The following is a 20,865-nucleotide window of genomic DNA, read 5'->3' on the forward strand; positions in this document are numbered from 1 at the left end:
AATGAGACTTAAATAAGTAAAGTTATACTAGAGAATAACATATCTTTTGAAGTTATTTTTACTTCTAAGTTCAATTGTACACAAAAACTTGTTTGTTTTTTCATTCATAACGGTTTTAGTCTAATGCTAAATATAAAAACTCATGGTTCTCTTATTGAAGTTAAAAATTTTGAGGCTATTTTTTTTCTGTTTAGTACGACTAAATTTAGACTAAATTTACAGGGACAAAAATAGAAATAATACAACTTATAAATTTAATTTATTTATTAAAAACCAAAATGTCAAACGTAGATTTTATAACTGTTACATTCATTACAATATAAAAGGTAATTGCCCCTGATAAATAGTTTAAACTTCTTAGTTATATTAGAGTTTAAAAAGTTTGTAAACTCCTTAAATAAAACCAATACCATAACTAATAATGCAAAAGTTAGTACTCTTAAAATGGTTCTTTTATTCAAAACTGGTATAAATAAAAAATAGATATAAGAACTATTGAACCAGCAGCCAAATCCGTAATACTAAATATATTCACTAAACATTCAAGAGATTCAGAGATGTTTGATGTTTTATCATTAGTCAGTGTTATATGCTAACCTATTTTTTTCTTAGTTGAAACTAATGTTGTCGGATGCCTTTTGTTAAAAAAAAAACTGTTTTATTCTTAAATATAGTTTTCCTACTTCAATGACCTAATTAGGTCAAATATTTACAATTAATTGATTGTAAGCAAATTTCTTTCGAAAACATCTTGTTTCTTTTAAGTAATACTTTTAATTAACTTACTAGTTTAAGACTTTTACCAATGATTAACAAAAAAAAAGTAATAATCCATGTTTATAAAACTTTTGTAAAGCTTTTTCAATAAACTAGCTTATTTAATGAAAATTAAATAAATATCTTTTTTGTGAGTTAAAATGCGTTTTATAATTCATTTGATATATAGTTATTAATTAAACTTGTATTCTTGAACAAAAAATAATCAAATAGTCAATTTTAGCTTTTATAGCAACCATTTTTTTAAAGTCAATTAAGATCTTAAATATATTTTCAACCAGTTAAACTTACACATTTACCTTTTGTTTTGTTTTTACGTTTTTACTTTTTTTTATCTTTGATTAAAACAAAATTATATAAGCTTCAATAACGTTTCATCAATTAAAATAAGAATTTTAATAATACAAATTTTTGTGTTTGCTCAAAATATTGAATATTGCAAGCTTCATCCATGGTTAAATAAAAATTACCTTAAATTAACCTCAACCAGTGATGAAACTTGCAAAATTAAGTCTTTTGAAAAAACACAAAAATCTATATTTATAAATTGTTATTTTATTGACGAAACGTCATTAAAGCTAATATAGTTATGTTTTAATCTAATTAAGGAAAAAACAGTAAAAACTCAAATACAAAACAAAAGTTAAGTGTGTAAATTTAACTGATTGAAAAAATATTTACGACCAGTATCGACTTTAAAAATTGTTGCTATAAAAACTAAAATTGACTATTTAATTAATTTTATTAAAGAATATAAGTTTGATTAATAATCATATACCAATTGATTTTAAAAACGCATTTTAGCTCACAAAAGAGATATTTTATTTAAATTGCATTAATTAAGACAACTTATTGATTAGGTTTTACGTAAGTTTTATAAACATGTATTATTACTTTATTGTTTGATAATCATTGGTAAAAGTCTTAATCTTGTAATTAAATTACAAATACTACTTAAAAGAAAAAACTGTTTTTAAAAGAAATTTTCTTACAATCAGTTTGTTATTAAAAACTTGAGCTAATTAGCTTAGTTTGATTGAAGTAGGAAATTTTTTAATAAAACAAAACAGTTGCTTAGCAAAAGGTATAGTAATTGAAATAAAAATAACTACAAAACCTGGAATTTTGAATCATTTTTACATTATATGTAGCAAAAAAAATTTTTAATATAAAAAATCTACCATTTTCTCTAATTTTATTTATTTATTTTGTACATTTTAAACGGAGATCTTTATCTTACATTTAATTTTTTAAAACTAAGATTTTAATCAAAAAATTTATAATTTATAAAATATAGAATACTTTAAGATAACCTCGAAGAAACTTCTTAGACATATTTAGCTACTATAAGTACTAAAGTAAACGTATAAAGGAGGGTAAATGACTGCTTTTTAGTAATATTTTTATTAGTACCAGTTGATTTTTACCTTTCTTTTTAAAGCAGCTTATAGAATATGTGCATAAAATCTGAGAGTTTTATATAATCCAAAGGTTGCTACACTCTCTAGATTCTCAGAATATCTCTGAATAAATAGATTTTGTTGTAAAACTGATTAAATAATTTTTAAAACAATTCAAGGCTAGTTTTATACCTTCAAACAGAGTTACCACAAATTTTTAGTACTTGCTAAAACTCTGAATATTTTTAAGGGTTTAAAAATCTTGGGTTGTTTTTTTTATAACATCTCTGGAAAGAATTAAGATTTCGAAAATCTCAGGACTTATAATCTAGAATTAGTTGATTAAGTTTTAAAATGTTGTTAATTTGTACAACCTATTTTATTTTAAAACTTTGTTTTTGGTTTTGGAATGATTGTTTAAAAATTTAAAACTTATGGCAATACTTTACTTAACTTAGAATTAAAATTTTAGAATATGTTTTTTATCTTTTATTTATATATCTTAAAATTAAAGTTTATCTTAAACTCATTAGTTAAAACTTAAGTCAATTTTGTAATTTATTAACATAGGAATTCCAATTTAAAGTTTATGTGGTAAGAATAAAGTTAGTTAAAAAAAACTTAAATAAAAGTTTAAACTAACCCTTTTTTTTTTGAATTTAATTCACATAAATACATATAATAATCTACAACTTTTATTCTTTAATCTCACTAGAATTACACATTTTAATGCTAAATATTCCAAATTAGAATTTATCACAACTTAGTTTGAAATTTAATGAAAATCAAAAAACATATAACTTTTCTTTTAAATTTGAAGAAAAAAAAAGACTATGAAGTATAACTAGTTTACCTAGAAAGTAAACAAAAGTAGATATATTAAAACTCAGAATGATGTTTATTCACATCCAAAAACTAGTCTATGCTAGAATTAATAGTTAGAAATTTTAAATAGAGACTTTATAAAGTTGCTTTTAATAAGCCTTGTTCAAACTCTAAACATAAGTCGATGTAGCTAAAAATTGTTAAGAAAGTAGAAGGTAAAGTATAAATATTAATAATAGCACAATCTCTTATATAAAAGCTGAAAACAAAAAAACATATTTACATTTTTTAAAACTCGAAATTGTTTATTTATTTAACTCGAAATTCCGAAAATCTTAGAATACTTAGAAGTTTACAGTTTAGGCAAAAACATGGAATTTTTTACAAAATATACTATTAAAATTGTAATTCTAAGTAATTCTACATGTAAAAAGTCATAAATTAGACTAGATCAATGAACTGTTTATATTCATATTTTTTTACTATAACATACACTTGAAGTGGCCCTAAATTATCTTTTTAGTACCTGATGCCATTTAAGATATAAATAAAGTTTAATATTAAAAATAAACTAAGAAAAAATAGTTAAAACAATCTATTATTTAAAATTTTAATGCGGATAATAAAAATATTTTTTTTTGCTGTTTGTTAAAATAATTTAAGCTTTATTTCAAGTTTTCAATTGTACTTGAGGGCAAACTGGAAAACTAAAGAAATTTAAAATATTTTTAATAATTAGTGGTAATTCTTTACTAGTACTCACACAAGGCTTACTTTATAACATTTTTTTTCTTCAAAAACTTCTTCTATTTTAATAGCTTAAGACGTCGAAAAAATTTTATAATAAAAATTATTTTTAACAAAAATGCTAATGCCGACCCTTGGTAATAATAGAATAAAATTTAATGTTAAGATTTCATAGTTAAAATCTTTCGAACATGAAATTTTTAATTTGAAATAATTTAAGTTTTTAATGGTTTTAGTAATCTTATTAGTTTTAAACTAAACTAAATAATTGCTATGTTTATATGATTTGTATTTTGCGCGAAAAATTAAGGGAATATAATATTTGATAACTTTTTAAAAGTTTTGTAACAAAGAAAGTTTTAGTTAAGAACATCAAAAGAACTAAAGTTCATTGTTTAATTCATTGGAGCATGATATTTTTGATTTGAATTAATTTAAGTTTGATAAGATTTTACATCACTTCTTAGTTCTGACTTTAACTGAAACAGTGTAAATGGAAAACTATATTTAGCTATTATCTAGCATTGTACAAAAATATAAATAATACTATTTTTAGTATTACTTTTTTTACAACTTTCAAATAAAATTAATCCTAGTTGAGAATGTAAAAAGTTTACTTTCCGAATTAAAATTGAATAGCATCATTACCTTGTCTAATGACTTTAAACATTTTGATCTTTTTTCTCAGCATGTATACTCATATGTAGTAGTTGTCTATTACTAGATACTAAAAAAAAAATTAATTAAAGTAAGAGAATATAGCTGTATTGAATATGTTTGTATGTATATATTTTTTCAATTAGTACAAAATTTAATTTGTTGGAAGCTCTGTATGTTTAAATTCTTGTACTAGCATTTAAATAAGAATAAAAATATCATGAAGTTTATTGCTTTATTAAACAAACTTATGAGTTTGTTTTGTTCAAATAAAACCTTGCTTTACTCTAAATATATGATTTAATAATGTTTGATTCTATGTACTTTTGGAATTTTTATTTTAATCCTATTTAATGTATATTTTAGATTTCACTAGTTAAGTTAAAAATTGTATTTTATAAATGTCTTTAATAATTTTGTAGTTTCTGATAAAATGATTGCCTTCAAATTAATTATTTTAAAAACTAGTTTTTTTAACATATTTAAGCATAGTATAGAAACTCTTGTAACAAAGCAGATTAATTTCTAATTTAGTAGTTTAATAAAGTAAGTGCTTAATTGTTTTTTTTTCAACTAAAATATAACTTAAATGTATTACCAAAAGATAAACAATAATAATAAATAGGTTTCAATATAATTTTATATTAGTGAAGCTTGTTTTTATTGAGGAGTTTGTTATAAAGTAGTATTAGAAATTTTTACTATTTTGTTCAATAAGTAAAATAAAAATTATATTTTAAATAATTATGATCTTTAATAACACTATATTTCATTTATATACTAGTAAATAAACTTTTAAAGTTTTCCTAATTTCAAAATAAAGTAATTTGTCATAGGTTTAGACAAAAAAATTCATAAAAATTGTTAGTTTAACTTATTATTTCTTTCAGTTGAATTGGTTAAATATAGTTTTTATTAAATTAAATAAATTACAACTTTTCCAACTAAAGTAAAGGTATTGATTAAAAAAATACATTCTATAAATTATTCAAAGTACTAAAAAATTTTGAAAAATTTAGCCTTACTTTGAACTGATTCAAAATTGATAATGTTATTTTTTTCAGTATAAAAAACCTAAAATTTGAAAATTACTGAAAATATCAAAAAAACCTTGGTATATAGAGCTTAAATTTAATATATATTAAAATTATAAAATTAGTTTCACAAATTAAGTAACTAAACTTTGACTTTAAAAAATTACTGTATAGTCAAAATTGTTGTGTTATCATAAAAATTTGTTTGTGATAAAAAACACATGTGAAGTAGCTTTACATCATCTTTTAAATTTAAATCTACTATTGAAACAAAATTTTTGTATTATTAAAGTTTTAAATGCAAAAAAGATTCAAAAATAATTTCTATATAAGATCAATATGTTTCAAAGATGTGCATTGAAATTTTTATAGTTTCATAGGTTCAGGAATGCTATACTTTCTGGGTCTCAGGATAACTAAATAATTAGGGTCTGTTGAAAACTTAAGCTAGTTTATTTGTATTTAGTGATGTACCGGACTCACTATCCGGGTCCGGATCCGGCCGGATAATGCCACTTTTGTCTGATATCCGGATCCAGCCGGATCTTAATTTGAAAAAAAGATCCGGGTCCGGTTCTGGCCGGATCTTAATTTGAAAAAAAATCCGGATCCAGTTCCGGCCGGATCTTGATTTAAAAAAAAATCCGGGTCCGGTTTCAGCCAGATCCTAAAATAGAGATCTGGCCGATTCGGATCTAGTTAGTAAAAAAGGGCATACAAAAAAGTATTTTTTTAAAAACAAACCCTGTGTAAATTAAAAAGAGTCATTTTGTACAGGTGATTGAACTACATTAGTTTATTACACGAATCAGTAATCGAGCCTATTTGAATTTTGTCAATTAAAATTAAACACCTACCGTGATTGGCTCATTTTGTACACGTGACTAATTTACATTTGTTTACATTTAAACCATGAAATAAACATTTAGAAATGCAACTCTTTACCTATGTTGTAAAATTAAAAAACTTTACTACCAAATTGTCAACCTTATGGCTAGCTGTTCTACTAATTATTAGATTAAAGTATTTTTTTTCAGTTTTTAAAAACCTCATTCTGACTCAGGCTTCATTCATAAAATTCATAAAGCCTTATAAAATTTAGTCTTTTCACTGTTGATATTTTAGTGTTTTTCTTTGTTCTTTCAAAAGTAAATCACTCTATTTATAAAAGTTTATTGATACATCGTTTAGCTCTCCTCAGAATTATAATGCTAAAAATTAATAATATTATAATGTACAGTAGGTTATATACAATGGTTTTTTTAATTTCATGCTATTCATGGTATTGACCAGACCTATTGGCTCACAGCGCCTTAAGTTGTATGGACTCCCAAAAACACACAAAATAAAATTCCACTTAGACCCATTTTTTCTATGGCTAAATCACCACAGTCAAATTTATCAACCTTTTTAATTTCCCTATTAGAACCAGTTTTAAATAAATTCTCAAATCACACATTACCTGATTCTTTTAGTTTTTTAGAAAACCTTAAAAGCTTTAATATTTTCCAACTAAACAATTTTATGGTCTCGTTTGACATAAAAAGTTTGTTTTTGAAGGTTCCACTTAATGAAGTAATAAACATTTGTTTAGACCAACTGTATAGTTCCGACTTACTACCGCCTCATTTTCAAAGATCCGTCTGTAATGACATGTTATGTATGGCCACAAATAACGTACAATTGTTAACAACTGTTAATCTTAACTAGACAGTAAACTCAGAATGACCTAGGTAAGTTTTGTTTTTTTTAAATACTTTTTCAGATTTAAGTGTTTTTTAAATCTCAGGAAAGTTTTTTTTGGATTTAGAATGAGATTTAGTTGATCTAGTTTCAAAATGCTGTAAGTTTTAAATACATATTTTTAAAGAACAGTATTTTCATTTATTTTTAAATGGCAATTTTTTTTAAATCTGTGTCAAGTTCTTCAAAATTCTTAAAAGTACTTTTGTATATTTTACTTGAATAAAAAAAGTACAATGAACTAAGTTTAAACTAAGTTGTTTAACTAAATCTGAAGATTAGCTTGAACAAAACAAAAAGGCATTCTAGTAAAAAGTTTTTTGTTACAAGATTAAAGTAGGCAATTAAAATAACTGAAAAAGTTAAATATATCTTTTTAATATATAAATAGATAACATGGTTATATAATGTATCTAAAACTTTTTCTTTTTAATCTTAACCGATTTACAATTTCAGCAATGTTTTTAATCAGTATTATTACAAATAAATTAACCCTCAAAAGCAGAAGTATATACTGAAGGGTTATATTTTAAAACCTATTATTAGTTTTATACTAAAATTTTATTAAAAAGATATTTTAAAAGATTTATTTTTGTTATAAAATTTATAAATATTATTGATATTTAAGTTTACTGTATATTTAAATTTAAAAAAACTTAAAAGTTGTATAGTTTTAATTTTTTTATTACTATTTTAAACTTATCTACTAAACTTTTAAGTTTATTTAAGGGCAAAAACAATGATTTTATCAGACATACAATATTATTTTTTATATGAAAGAAAAAAATATAATGGTGAAAAATGCTAAGCAATATTTTAGCCATAGTATTTTGCACAAATATTTTAAATTGCTATAAAAACTGAAAACTTAGTTTAAAAAAATTGTTTTAACCTAAAGTTTAATATTAAAGTAAAAAACTAAACTTTGAAAGCTTTAAAAAAAGTTAACTCAAGTTTAGTATTTCTAAAAAAAATAAAAAACACGACAAGTTATGTTTGTAATATTTTTAAATATAGTGAAAGTAAAAATTGAATGTTCTACAAAAATAATTTTACATTATTTTTAATAAATACTTTTGATACAGAAGCAAAGTATTCTTTAAGCTAATCTACACAGTTAAAAGAATTTGTTGCTTCGAATTCCAATAGGAACAAACTAACTATTAATGTTAGCCAAACTATATGTACTTTTTTTAGATTTATATACAACAAGTTAACTAAAATATCATCAAGTCATGTCAGATGAAAGTAAGATGGAGCTCATTGATGGTAACAGAATAAAACTTGAGCATAACAATGGAAAACCAACAAGTTTTGGTCTAACTTCTAGAAATTCAGTAGTTGATTGTTTTAAAAACAAATGCATGGAATTTTATACAAAACAATTAGATGATAAAAATATACGAGCTTACAATACATTTATCAATACAGGTAAAGGGTTAAACATTCATATTTAAATTAACATAACAATTAAATGCTTAAATTAGTTTATAAATAACAAAAAAAATACTTAGTTTTATTTGTTAGACGTGTTAAAATTTTAATAAAATTTGAAAACTGTAAACTACTTAAAAATTTGAACTTACACAATTATAAGTTAAACTTAAGGTATTAAAAGCATATGGGGGCTGACTGTTATTTTTTAATATTAGCATTGACTCTTTTATAAAATGTTTAAAGTAAAATAATAAGTTATTTTAAATATTTATAACTATCAATTAAATTCATTATAAATAGTTTTTTTTTTCTTTAAACGTATTTAACATACCAATCTTTTTCTTAACTTCAATACTTTTACTGTAAAACTGTTCATAAAATTAAAAAATGTCTTTAAAAAAGTGTTTATTTCATTTATTATTAAAAATTTGAATTCAAATTTTTAGCAAACATTTTTTATTATATAAAACTCTGATTTAAAAAATATAAAAGTTTATGACAAAACTTAATAAGTACTTTGAAAAAAATTATTTTTAACAAAAATTATATAATAATTTAAACTTAATATATTCATCTGAACTTAAATACTTTTACTGTAAAACTATTTATATACTTAAAAAGACTCTTTAAAAAACAGTTTGTTTACTTTATTTTTAATTATTGAATTCAAGTTTTTAGGAAATATCTATTAATTTATAAAACCCAGCTGTAAAGACAGAAAAAAAATTATGACAGAAAAGTAAATGAATTTTTTAGAATTTCATCTAAAAAAAATAATATTTTATTTTTTGTAGAATTATAGTTTGAAGTAATTGTCTTTGGTAATGGACATGACGCTAAACTGTATCCTGGTGTGCGACTCGATAACCGAAAGGTTCTTTGAGCAACAGGCCCTTGGGCCGAACAAAATACACATAAATAATATAAAAATAACTGTTAAAATTTAGTATGATTAATTTTAAACCAAATAGTTTTTTTTTCTGTTTTTTTTAACTTAGCTTTATCTTAGGATTTAAAAATCTTTTTCTTTTCATATTTAAAAAGATGAGTAAATTAAATAAATAGTACAAAGCAAAAGTTATATAAAAAAAATAAATAAATAAAAAGATTCTGCCTCTTTATACATTCAATTAAAGATTACAAATGTGTAAAAATGACCTAGAAAGTTAATAAAAAACAAAGTTTAACAAAGCTTAGTTAAAAAAACCTTTAATTAAATGCAGTATTTAAAACGATTAGAAGAAAGTTATGTTTTATTTTGCAATTAACTAATTTTCACGAAAATTGTATAAAGTAAAAAAAACTAAGTATAATTAAAAACTTTCTTTAAAAAACAAAAATAAATATTTTTTAATCAAATTTTAAAAATTTGATGATTTATATTTATTATAAAATAAGGATTTTTTTTCTTAGTTTGATTTTAAACCTCAAGATATCAAATTTGAGATTAATTTTTTTTTTGTAGAGAAACAGATTTACATTTTTATTTCCTTTTACGGTTCGTAATTTCAATTAAATTTTTATGAACATTGCCAAACCATACTTTTTTTCAGTAATTAATTAGAAAACTAACTCTATCTTACAATGTTTAATTAAAAAAAGGAACAGTATAATTTGTATATTATTAATTAACAACAATTAAAAACATCTGTCTTACAATAATCAGTTTAAAAAGGAATTTTATAATTTTTAAAACTATTAACGACAATTAAAAATTTTTGCATTTCAATAAATAACTGCATGATATAATAATTCGTTAATATTTTTGTTTAAAATGCAGTTTTCTACAGTGTTGCCACTCGGTCAGGAAAAGTCAGGAAAAATTTGAAAAAATTACAAAAGTCAAGAAAAGTCAGGAAAAAATGGGGGGTTTTGAAAAAAGTCAGGAAAAGTCAGGAAATTTGATAAAATAAAAAAAAAAGTCAGATTTTGTCAGTTTAAATTTACGAAATTCCTTGTTTTCCAAAGCCTTTAAGTGGTAAAAGTTAATTAAAGTCCCTTAAAGTCAGAAAAAAATTCCAAAATTTTCCTAAAAATTTACAAAAATATTTAGTTTTATTTCCAATGCCTTCAGCTGGTATATTTAGTAAAATATCCTTTATAATACTGCAAAAATTTTCTATTAACATATTGAACAAATACCCTACTTGAACAAGCAGATTTTGTAAGCTTTTTAGTATATATGATCTGTAGCAAGGACACTTCCATAGTGAAACTGTGATATATACACAAAAGTTTATCTAGCATAATTTTAGAATCAAAGAGTTTCTTGTTCAAGTAAACAATTGAGTTCTTTATAACTAAGCAATTAGTTTAGTATTTGATGTAACAAGTTAATGTGTATACTTTACCTCTTTATAATTTTTTCAAATCTTTCAAATTTTTTAAATAAGTTATAAGAGAGGTATAATATGCCAAGATTAAATTTACTTATTATTTGTATTTTTTGTAGAGTAACTCAAGTTTTTAAAGTAAATAAGAGTATATTTATTTCTTACAAATTTTATACTAAATGATAAGAGGAAATATTTTATACAACAGATATATAGTTTACTTTTTTATGTCTTTTTTTACAGTCACTTAAGTATATTCTTTTTATTTTTTATTTAAGGATTTTATATTAAATAGTTTAGGTAGTATTTTATTAAACTAAGTGAACAATTTATATAAGTAAAACATGTTTTAAGTAAATACTTTTTATTACTAGATATTTTTAACTTATGCGCTAAATTTTTTTTACTAGATTTATTTTACAATTTATATGCTAAATCTGACTAAAGTTTACTTTTTTAGTTAAATAAATAGCTTATTACTGATAGAGAGGAAATTTATTTTTTGTATTAAGATGTTAGATTAGAATTATTTGTACAGAAAACTATTACTTTATGTATTGGGTTTTTTAACTCAGACTAACCATTGTTATTTTTTTCAGATCAGTATTTAATTTTTTTTTTATACTTTAATTATGCCAAAAATTACATATTTCAAGAATTCTTGGCTTTCTGAAAAAGATTTTTCTGAATGGCTCATTAAAGATGATGATGATAAAAAGAATTTTAAATGCAAGTGGTGTTCATGTACTCTGTCACTGTCAAATATGGGAAGAAAAGCACTCACTGTACATATGAATGGAGCTGGACATAGAAATAAAAGACCAGGAGCTCATCGAATCCAATCATTTTTCTACAATGCTGGATCAAGCTCCAGTGGGGTAAGTGGTGAGAGCAGCGGCAGAGTAACAAGTTGTGAGAGCAGTGGTGTAAGCCCATCAATAGGTTTGGTAAGTAAGTCACAAACCACAACCGCTGAAATTTTATGGGTATTACACACTGTCAACTTTTCAACCCTTCAAATCTAAGAGCTAAGCGAAATATGAAGAAAGTCACCATACGTGATCTTTTATTTGCTGACGATGCTGCGCTCGTGGCTCACTCTGCCCAAGACCTGCAGACACTGCTAAATCAGTTTTCTTCGGCATGCTCGGATTTCGGCCTTACTATAAGCCTTAAGAAGACTAAAAATCTAAGTCAAGGAACAAATATTTTACCATCAATCAAGATCAATTGTAAGGATATCGAGAATGTTGATAACTTTGTATACCTTGGCTCAAATGTTGCGTCAAACGCATCATTGGACAAAGAAATAAATAGTCGCATTGGCAAAGCATCAGGCACTTTCGCTCGCTTGACTGCAAGAGTTTGGGATAACCAAAAGCTAAGTATTCGAACAAAGGCTAACGTTTACCGTTCCTGTGTCTGCAGTACTCTGCTTTACGGTAGCGAGACATGGACGTTACCTAGCATACAGGAGAAGAAAATCAATACCTTCCACCTACGATGCCTTCGTCGCATCCTTGGAATTACATGGCAGCAAAAGATCACCAATGAGGAAGTATTGAGACGTACTGGTCTTACCACTATGTACTTTACCCTCAGTCAGCGCAGGCTTCGCTGGCTCGGTCATATCCTGAGAATGCATACTGAGCGGATCCCAAAGTTTCTATTGTATGGCGAGTTGGTCGTTGGCAAACGAAACCGAGGACATCCAAAATTACGTTTTAAGGATATATGCAAGCGCGACCTAAAAAGCTTGAACATTGGAACTGATGATTGGGAGTTGTTGCAAATGACCGTGCCAAATGGAGATCAACTATACACAAAAGACTGCAAGAAAGAGAAAAGGAATATTTTAGAAAAACGAAGAAGAAGATGAAGAAATAAGAAGCAGAATGAATTTAATTGTTTTTTGTTTTTAAACATGTAATTATTTTATTTTTATTTATTTTTTTTTTCTTCTCTGTGCACAACACGCATAGCCGATCTCGGCTGATAGCGGGCCTTATTATTATTATTACACACTGTCAAGCACAATTACTCAGGCAATTCGTGTAACAAACTGGCGGAGCTGAACAAAAAGATGTTTCCTGACAGTGCAATAGCACAGTCATACATGATAAATTTTGGCCTCGGACCATATTTTGAAAACATCTTGCTGGAAGCAATTAAAAAATCCAGGTGGTACAGTGTATCTTTTGATGAAAGCTACAATGACATTATCAATAAGACCCAAATGGATATTGTGGTTCGATACATGTTTAACAACAGAGTGGTTTCACAATACTTAACTACAAAGTTTTTGGGTCATACCACCGCTGAGGACCTCAAAAAAAGCCTTCTTTCAGCTTTACAGCCTTAAGATGAATCAAAACTGGCCCAGATAAGTATGGACGGACCAAATTCAAATTGGTCCATGTATAGAAAAATAAGGGATTATAGGAAAGAAAAGGACCTGAGTGAGCTTATAAACATTGGTAGCCACAGTCTCCACATTGCTCATAGAGCTTTTGAGCTTGGAGCTGACGCTACCAACTGGAAGCTGGATGACGTTTTTAAAAGTCTTTATAAACTTTTTAAAAAAGCTGGAGGATGGAGAACGGACTACAAGTCAATGACCGGTAGCAAAATTTTTCCGTTTTCGTTTTGTAAAACTCGTTGGCTTGACGATAAGATAGTGGCTGATCGTGCAATCGAAATTTGGCCAAACATTAAAATTTTTTGTCAAGTTTGGCAGTTAGGTCCAAAGAGTAAATGTCCTGACAGCAGATGTTACCGAGTCGTAAGGGATGCAGTGGCTGATTATCTTGTCTTAGTAAAGATACATTTCTTTAGTTATTTAGCATCTCTCATGCTACCTTTTTTAACTCTATACTAGAGTACCCAGCCTGTTGTTGCTTTTATGGATGAGGACATTTCGTGCTTGGTAATTAAACTGCTATGTATCTTTATGAAAGACGGGGTAGTTTCGAACCTCAGCCTTCTCAAGTTATTCAAGATTGAATTAAATGATCAAGCTTTCCTGAAACCTGCCCATGATCTTGGTTGTGCAGCAACCAATTTGCTTTCAAATTTAAGAAAAAAAGACCTAGTTGAGGAACAAAAGATCTTAAATTTTAATAAGAATGTAGGTATTTATTATAAAAGCCGTTGAAAGTCTCCGAAGCAGAATGGCTATTGGAACTACATTTATTAAAGATATGTCATGCCTAAATCCTCATAACCTAGACAAATTAGGAGTCACAGTTCTGGTTAAGCGTTTTGTCAGTATTGTCCACACCTTAACGAAACAAAAAATGTGCTCCAACACTGAAGGAGATGAAAGCATCGATCATTTTAGAACTTTGATAAATTGCCCAATTAATGTATTAAAGTTTAAAAGTTTGAAGCGAAGTCAAGATCGTTTGGATCAGTTTTACTTTGAAACATTGGGAGTTTGTACCAAATCTTCTCTCGGAAAACTACTGCAATCATTGTTTGTTTTGCACAATGGACAGGCGGAGGTGGAACGAGGATTTAGCATTAATAAAGCTCTGCTTGAAGATAAGATGAAAGAAGAAAGTATTATATCAAGAAGAAGAATTAAAGACTACATGTATGCTTACAAACTAAAACCATATCAAGTAAACGTCTCAAAAGATATGCAGATGTCGGTAGCCACCGCAAGATCAAGGTATGTTGTATATTTTTGAGTATTGTGTTTTGGTGTTAGAGTAATACTTTATAATTAAAATTCGTTTAAGTATACTTTTAATATAGATTTTTTTATCAGATATCAAGCATTTTAAAAGAACAAAGGCGTGAAGAAATGGAAGATGAGGAGGAATCAGAGGCAGCAAAATTGGAGGTAAAAATAAATGAGTGCCAAAAGAAAAGAAATGAAGCCCACAAGTTGTGGCTTGATTTAGAGAAAAGATTTTCTTTAACAAGTGTAGCGGCAGCAGATTAGAGTGATTTAAATAAAATGAGGGAAATGATTTTAACTGCCAAGAAAATGAAGCGGAATGCAGACCAGATGAAGAAAACCATGACTTCATTAGATGAAGAGGTTGAAGTGCTAATAAAAAAACGGAGAAAATAAGTTTTAGTACATAAATTTAAAAAAACAGTATTTTATTAATTTCTTTATTGTTTTTTTGTTTTAACTGTAAAAGTTCGTTATTGTTTTAAGGTTTGAGTTGTGATAGTTCCTTATTAATTTAAGGTTTTAATTGTAAAAGTTCCTTATATGTCGTTTCGTTCATTTAGATACATTTATACTACAAAATTCTAAAAAATTGTGTTCTTTATTGTTTTAAGGTTTCAACTGTAAAAATTTGTTATTGTTTTAAGATTTTAGTTGTGAAAGTTCGTTATTAATTCAAAGTTTTAATTGTAAAAGTTCCTTATATGTAGTTTGTTTATCTAGATACATTTATGCTAGGATTTGCTAAAAAAATGTTTCGTTTTTCAGACAAGCTGTGTTTATAAGGTAAAAATACAAGAATTTTGCTGATAGAGCTGTTTATTACAAACATCAATCATACACAGATGGTTTAAGTGATGTACTGGAAGTTTGATTATAGAATTCAGCAAAAAACTGTTGTTTTTAACCTGTATTAAAGTTAGATTGGAAGTTTTATATAGTTTTAAGTGTTAGATTATGTATTTTAGAATAAGTCTAATTAAAGAGTTTGATTTAGAAAAGTCAGGAAAACTTTTGTAAAAAGTCAGGAAAAAGTCAGGAAAAGTCAGGAAATTCTTCTCAGCTTTTTGAGTGGCAACCATGTTTCTAGGTCTTAAAATGTATCAATTATTCTAAGCAATTTTACAAAGATAATATTTATACCTATTAATTTTGTTTTAGATGTACCAAGTATGGAAGAAAATAACATAGTTTTAGCTTTAGAATTGAATAAGATTCTACAAAAAGAGGATACAATTATGAAGATAAGCAAAGTCATTCAAGACAAATTAAGAGTTAAAAATGTTGTTGCATTTTATAGTTTAGCTAAATGTTACAACCTAGCAACTATTTCTGAGTCATCCTTGCTTTATATTCAACGTTGTTTTTCAATGGTAATTGAAACTCAAAACTTTTTACAATTAGACTTTAGTCTTGTTGAAAAAATACTTGCAAGTTCTGAGTTGAATATTCACTCAGAAGTTGAAATCTTCAATGCATCAATTACTTGGTTGAAATTTAACTTTGAAGAACGTAGCAAATACGCAAAACAATTGTTACTAAAAGTCAGACTTCCTTTGCTGTCAGAGCATGCATTGAAATATATTATAGATAAAATTTCATCAATTACTGATAACTGTAAAAGTGTCATCATATTAAAAGAAGATTTGGCAGCCAAGAACTTCTTTAAAAACAAGTCAAACATTTTTTACACAAAGAGGTATTGTAACCAAAGTAATTTTGACTTGTTAATTTGTGGAAATTATGTCAATAGATCAAATAAAACATTAAGTAAAATAGAACAAATTGATGGAAGTAACATGAATAAGGCGAAGGACCTTGTTTCAATGAATGAATGTAGAGCATACTTTGAAGCTGTTTGTTTCAAAAGAGAACTTTATATATTTGGTGGTTATGATAATTCTGATAAATTAATAAAATTAGTCGAAAAATATTCACCTGCTACTAATGAATGGACTGTAGTAACTAATATGGTTGATAAACGTGAACATTTTTGTACTTGTGCATTTATGAATGAAATATTTATCGTTGGTGGATATTGGTATGATGATGATTATGAAGTGATAGTAACGAATTCTTGTTTGCGATTTAATACAAAAGACAAAAGCCTGAAACAAGTTTCTAGAATGAATGAATCAAGAGATTTACCAGCTTCCGTAGTTTTTCAAGGAAATATTGTTGTTTCAGGTGGAATGGATAATGATAATAATTATTTAAACACAGTAGAATCTTATGATGTATTCGGTGATAAATGGTCTAAAATGCCCAGTATGATAAATAATCAAATTAATCACAGTTTAGTTGTTATAAAAGATAAATTGTTTGTTATTGGTTATCGTAATAACAATTGTGAAGTATTTGACAATGTTTGTAAGGAATTTGTGGCTCTTAAGCCATCTTACAGTTTACATTTAAGTAGAGCTATGTCAATCGGAAATAAAATTAAGATATTTCAAGAATTACGTTCATCAGTTGTTTGTTATGATGTTGATAAAGATGAATGGTTTGAAGAATCATGTGATGCTACTAATACTCTTTTTTGTTTCTCATGTGCTAAAATGCCTCAGTATTAAAACTTTCGTAAAGTACAATGAATGTATCGATTTAAACTCAAAATATATAGCGACCTAAACGTTTATATGGGTGTAAAAAAATTATTAACGAACAAGTTTAAGATTTTTTTTAGAAATAAATTTAAAAAAGGTATGTCCATCAAACACATTAAATTTTTTTATTATTATAAGAGTTTAATAATATTCTGCATAATTCTAGTAGTTAAGATTTAAAGTTAACATAATAAATACCTACAAATATATAAAATTATAATTTTTTAATTTATTTAGTTTTATAAAACGATGAAAATGTTCTAAACTTTTATTTTTTAGCTTTTATTGTTTAACGAGAAAATATCTATACAAATAGTAGATTACGTGCATATTAAACTTTTTTAGTCGTATAATTTTTATGTTATTTTTATTGCTGTACTGGGCTACAAGACTTAAGTTTTGTACAAAAATATATTTTGAATTTAATAATTCAGACTAAACCAAAAAAATAATTCTTTACTTTTTGAAAATAGTTTCTAGCAGTTTTACTAAACTTTTTTTTTCAGCTATGCTGTAAATTAAGTATTACTAAAGTTAGCAGGGTTGTCATTCTTTAAGTCAAAAAATGTCTAATGTGAAACTTAAGTTCTTACATAATTATGTGACCAAACTGCCGTGAGTGACCTTAAATTATCTTAAGTTTTTTTTTTTGTTTTTAATCTTAAGTTTTTTTAGTACTTGTTTTTATGTCTTATTTTAGTTTAAATTTAATATTAAGGTAGAAAATGGATTAAGTAGTAAAACAAAATTTAAAAGATACAGTGAAGCTACATTAAGTGTGTTTTTTTAGTTAAAAAGATAAAGCTTATGATGAAATTAGTCATTGATATATTTTATTTCCAGGTTTTTATACGTAATATTTATTTAATTTCAATTTAATTTTTGAAATTTCCAAGTTTCCAGGTTATTTGGCAATCCTGTATAGAAACCCGGGCAAGTAACATTATTATTTTTAATTAGTTTAAATGAGCAATATTCCTGTTATTAAAAAGTTATATTTTTTTCGAAAAAACGGTCAACAATTCAAATTAAAAAATATACATTAAAAAAAAAAGTTGATTTAAAATTAATTGGCAACTAGTGTTAACAATTTAAAAACAAATAAAAAGAGACTGTACTTCTGTTAACTTTGTATATTTGCAAAACTAATATATTAAGCAATTTGTGACATTGTATATTTTTTTAAAGAGAAAAATTATAATAAACTATACAATGTGTACTACAACTACTAAGAGTGCATTTTAAAGAATATCTTTCATTGGTACATGTTTTACTAAATAAAATTGTTTAGAGGTCCTAATTGTCCAAGAGTCAAGCCCAATTGTCATAAAACCCAAAATGTCACATATGTAGAAAATGTCTCTTTTCAGAAAAACATTTTTACATGAAGGGAATTTTTAGAAGGATTTAGAAGAATTTGAATAAAAGGTTTATTTCGTACAAAAATCATTTTTCATAAAGAAAATTTAATGAAGTATAATTAACTATGTTTTTATTGACAGAAAAATTACTTTTAAATCAATAAAAACCATCTAAAATGATTAAAAATATGACTAGTATATTTTTGAGTGAAACTTAAAAATAAAGCTTCGTTTTATTTTTTTGTATAATAATATCATACCTATACTCATAATTTTTTTAAAATTTTTTAATTATCAAAAGAAGAGTTTATCCAATCATAATAGCTTATATAAGTTATGAGCTATACAAGTAATACTTCGAAAATTGTCTAAAATAACTAGTAAATATTAACTATCAGGGAAACAAGAATAAAATGTAGATGTAATTAAAATATATAAGAATAAAATGTAGATGTATTTAAAACATATTTTAGATATAAACTAATGTGTTTCATAATTGCCATATTTGCCAAACTTGACATTATTTGTCATAGTTTCCCTTCATATGCTATACTAGAGCATAATAGCCATACTCTGGCATATTTGACATATTCTGCCATATTTAAAAATAGTAATACTTTTTATATTTATTTTTATAAGATCTACGTTTGAGAATCTGATTACTAATAATATAACTATAATTTACATCTTGTAAATTGAGTTTATAGTTTCTGATAAATGATTAAAACTTCTTATATATATTAGGGTTTAAAAAATTTGAGAACCTTTAAATACAACCCATCCTATAACTTATAATACAAAATTGGGTACCCTTAAAACTGGTTTATTTAATCACAAACTTGTATTAAAACTATTAAAAGGATATAAGAAGTATTAAACCAGCAGTCAACTACGTAATACTAAATATATCCAATAAACATTGAAGAGATTCAAAGTTGTTTTATGTTTTGATTTTATCCTTAGTCAGTTTTATATCCTAATTTATTTTTTTCTTCGTTAAAAATAATGTTGTTGGTTACCTTTTGCTGAACAACTGTTTTATTTATATTCAAAGTTTTCCAAATTCAAACATTTAAACTCAATTTTAACAATAAACTTGTTGTAAGCAAACTTCCTTCAAAAACAGCTTGTTATTTTAAGTAGTACTTTAAATTAACTAACAATTTTAAGACGTTTACTAATGATTATCAAACAGAAAAATAATACATGTTTATAAAACTATAGCTTATATAAAGCATTTTTAATAAATTAGTTTAGTAAAATAATTTAATTTTTTTTTTTGAGCGATAATGCGTTTTTAAATTCAATTGATATATGATAGTTAATTAAGCTTGTGTTCTTGAATAAAAAATATAATTAAAGAGTCATTTTTTGTTTTTATACCAACATTTTTTTAAAGGCATTACTGATATTAAATACATTTTTCGATCAGTTAAATTTACACACTTATTTTTTGTTTTGTTTATACTGTTTTACTATTTTTTCCTTAATGTAGAAAAATAACTTATTAAACATAACTATATTAGCTTCAATGACGTTTCATCAATAAAATAAAAATCTATTAAAACTAATTTATGTTTTTGCTGAAAACAGTGTTTTTCTCAATTTTTCTCTGATTGTGCTTGATTTAGCTTAGGTGCTTCCCCTATGCTAAAACAAGTGATTTCATTGTATAAAATTTAAATTAGGAAAAACTAATTGGAAAACTTGTAGCTTTTAAATACTTTAATTTCAGTGAATATTTTTCAATATGTTTTCAATTATCTTTAGAAATTTTATACAGTTAATGAATTAATAAAGATCACTGTTTAATTTTATAGATATTTTATATTAATACTAAATTTAATGTAGAAAGGTAATTCTTCACTGACCAAAGATTCAGGATGAAAAAATTTCAAAAAACAATTTATTAGATATTTAGTTTACTCTGCATTATATTTGCAGTGGAATTTCGTTTGAACATATTCTGTTTTTATTTTTTTAGCTATACATGTTTGATGAATGCATGAACGGTTATTTTAGTTATGGTTTTTTTTTTCTTTTGGTTTTTATTTTGCATTCAAAAATTAGCAATCATTTGTAAGCTTGTAATGTTAGAGAGTACATTCAATATTTTAGAATTTCTTGTTAAAATTTTGATACAATTAAAACCAGCTTTGACAACTTTTAACAAAACTTAAAGTTTTATTCATAACACAATACATGAAATTTTATATATAACTAGAATGTAACTTAGTTTAGTTTGTATTCATAAATTTTT

The sequence above is a fragment of the Thalia democratica genome, chromosome 6, assembly GCF_965202585.1.
Source record: "Thalia democratica chromosome 6, ktThaDemo2.hap1.1, whole genome shotgun sequence".
Lineage (NCBI taxonomy): Eukaryota > Metazoa > Chordata > Thaliacea > Salpida > Salpidae > Thalia > Thalia democratica.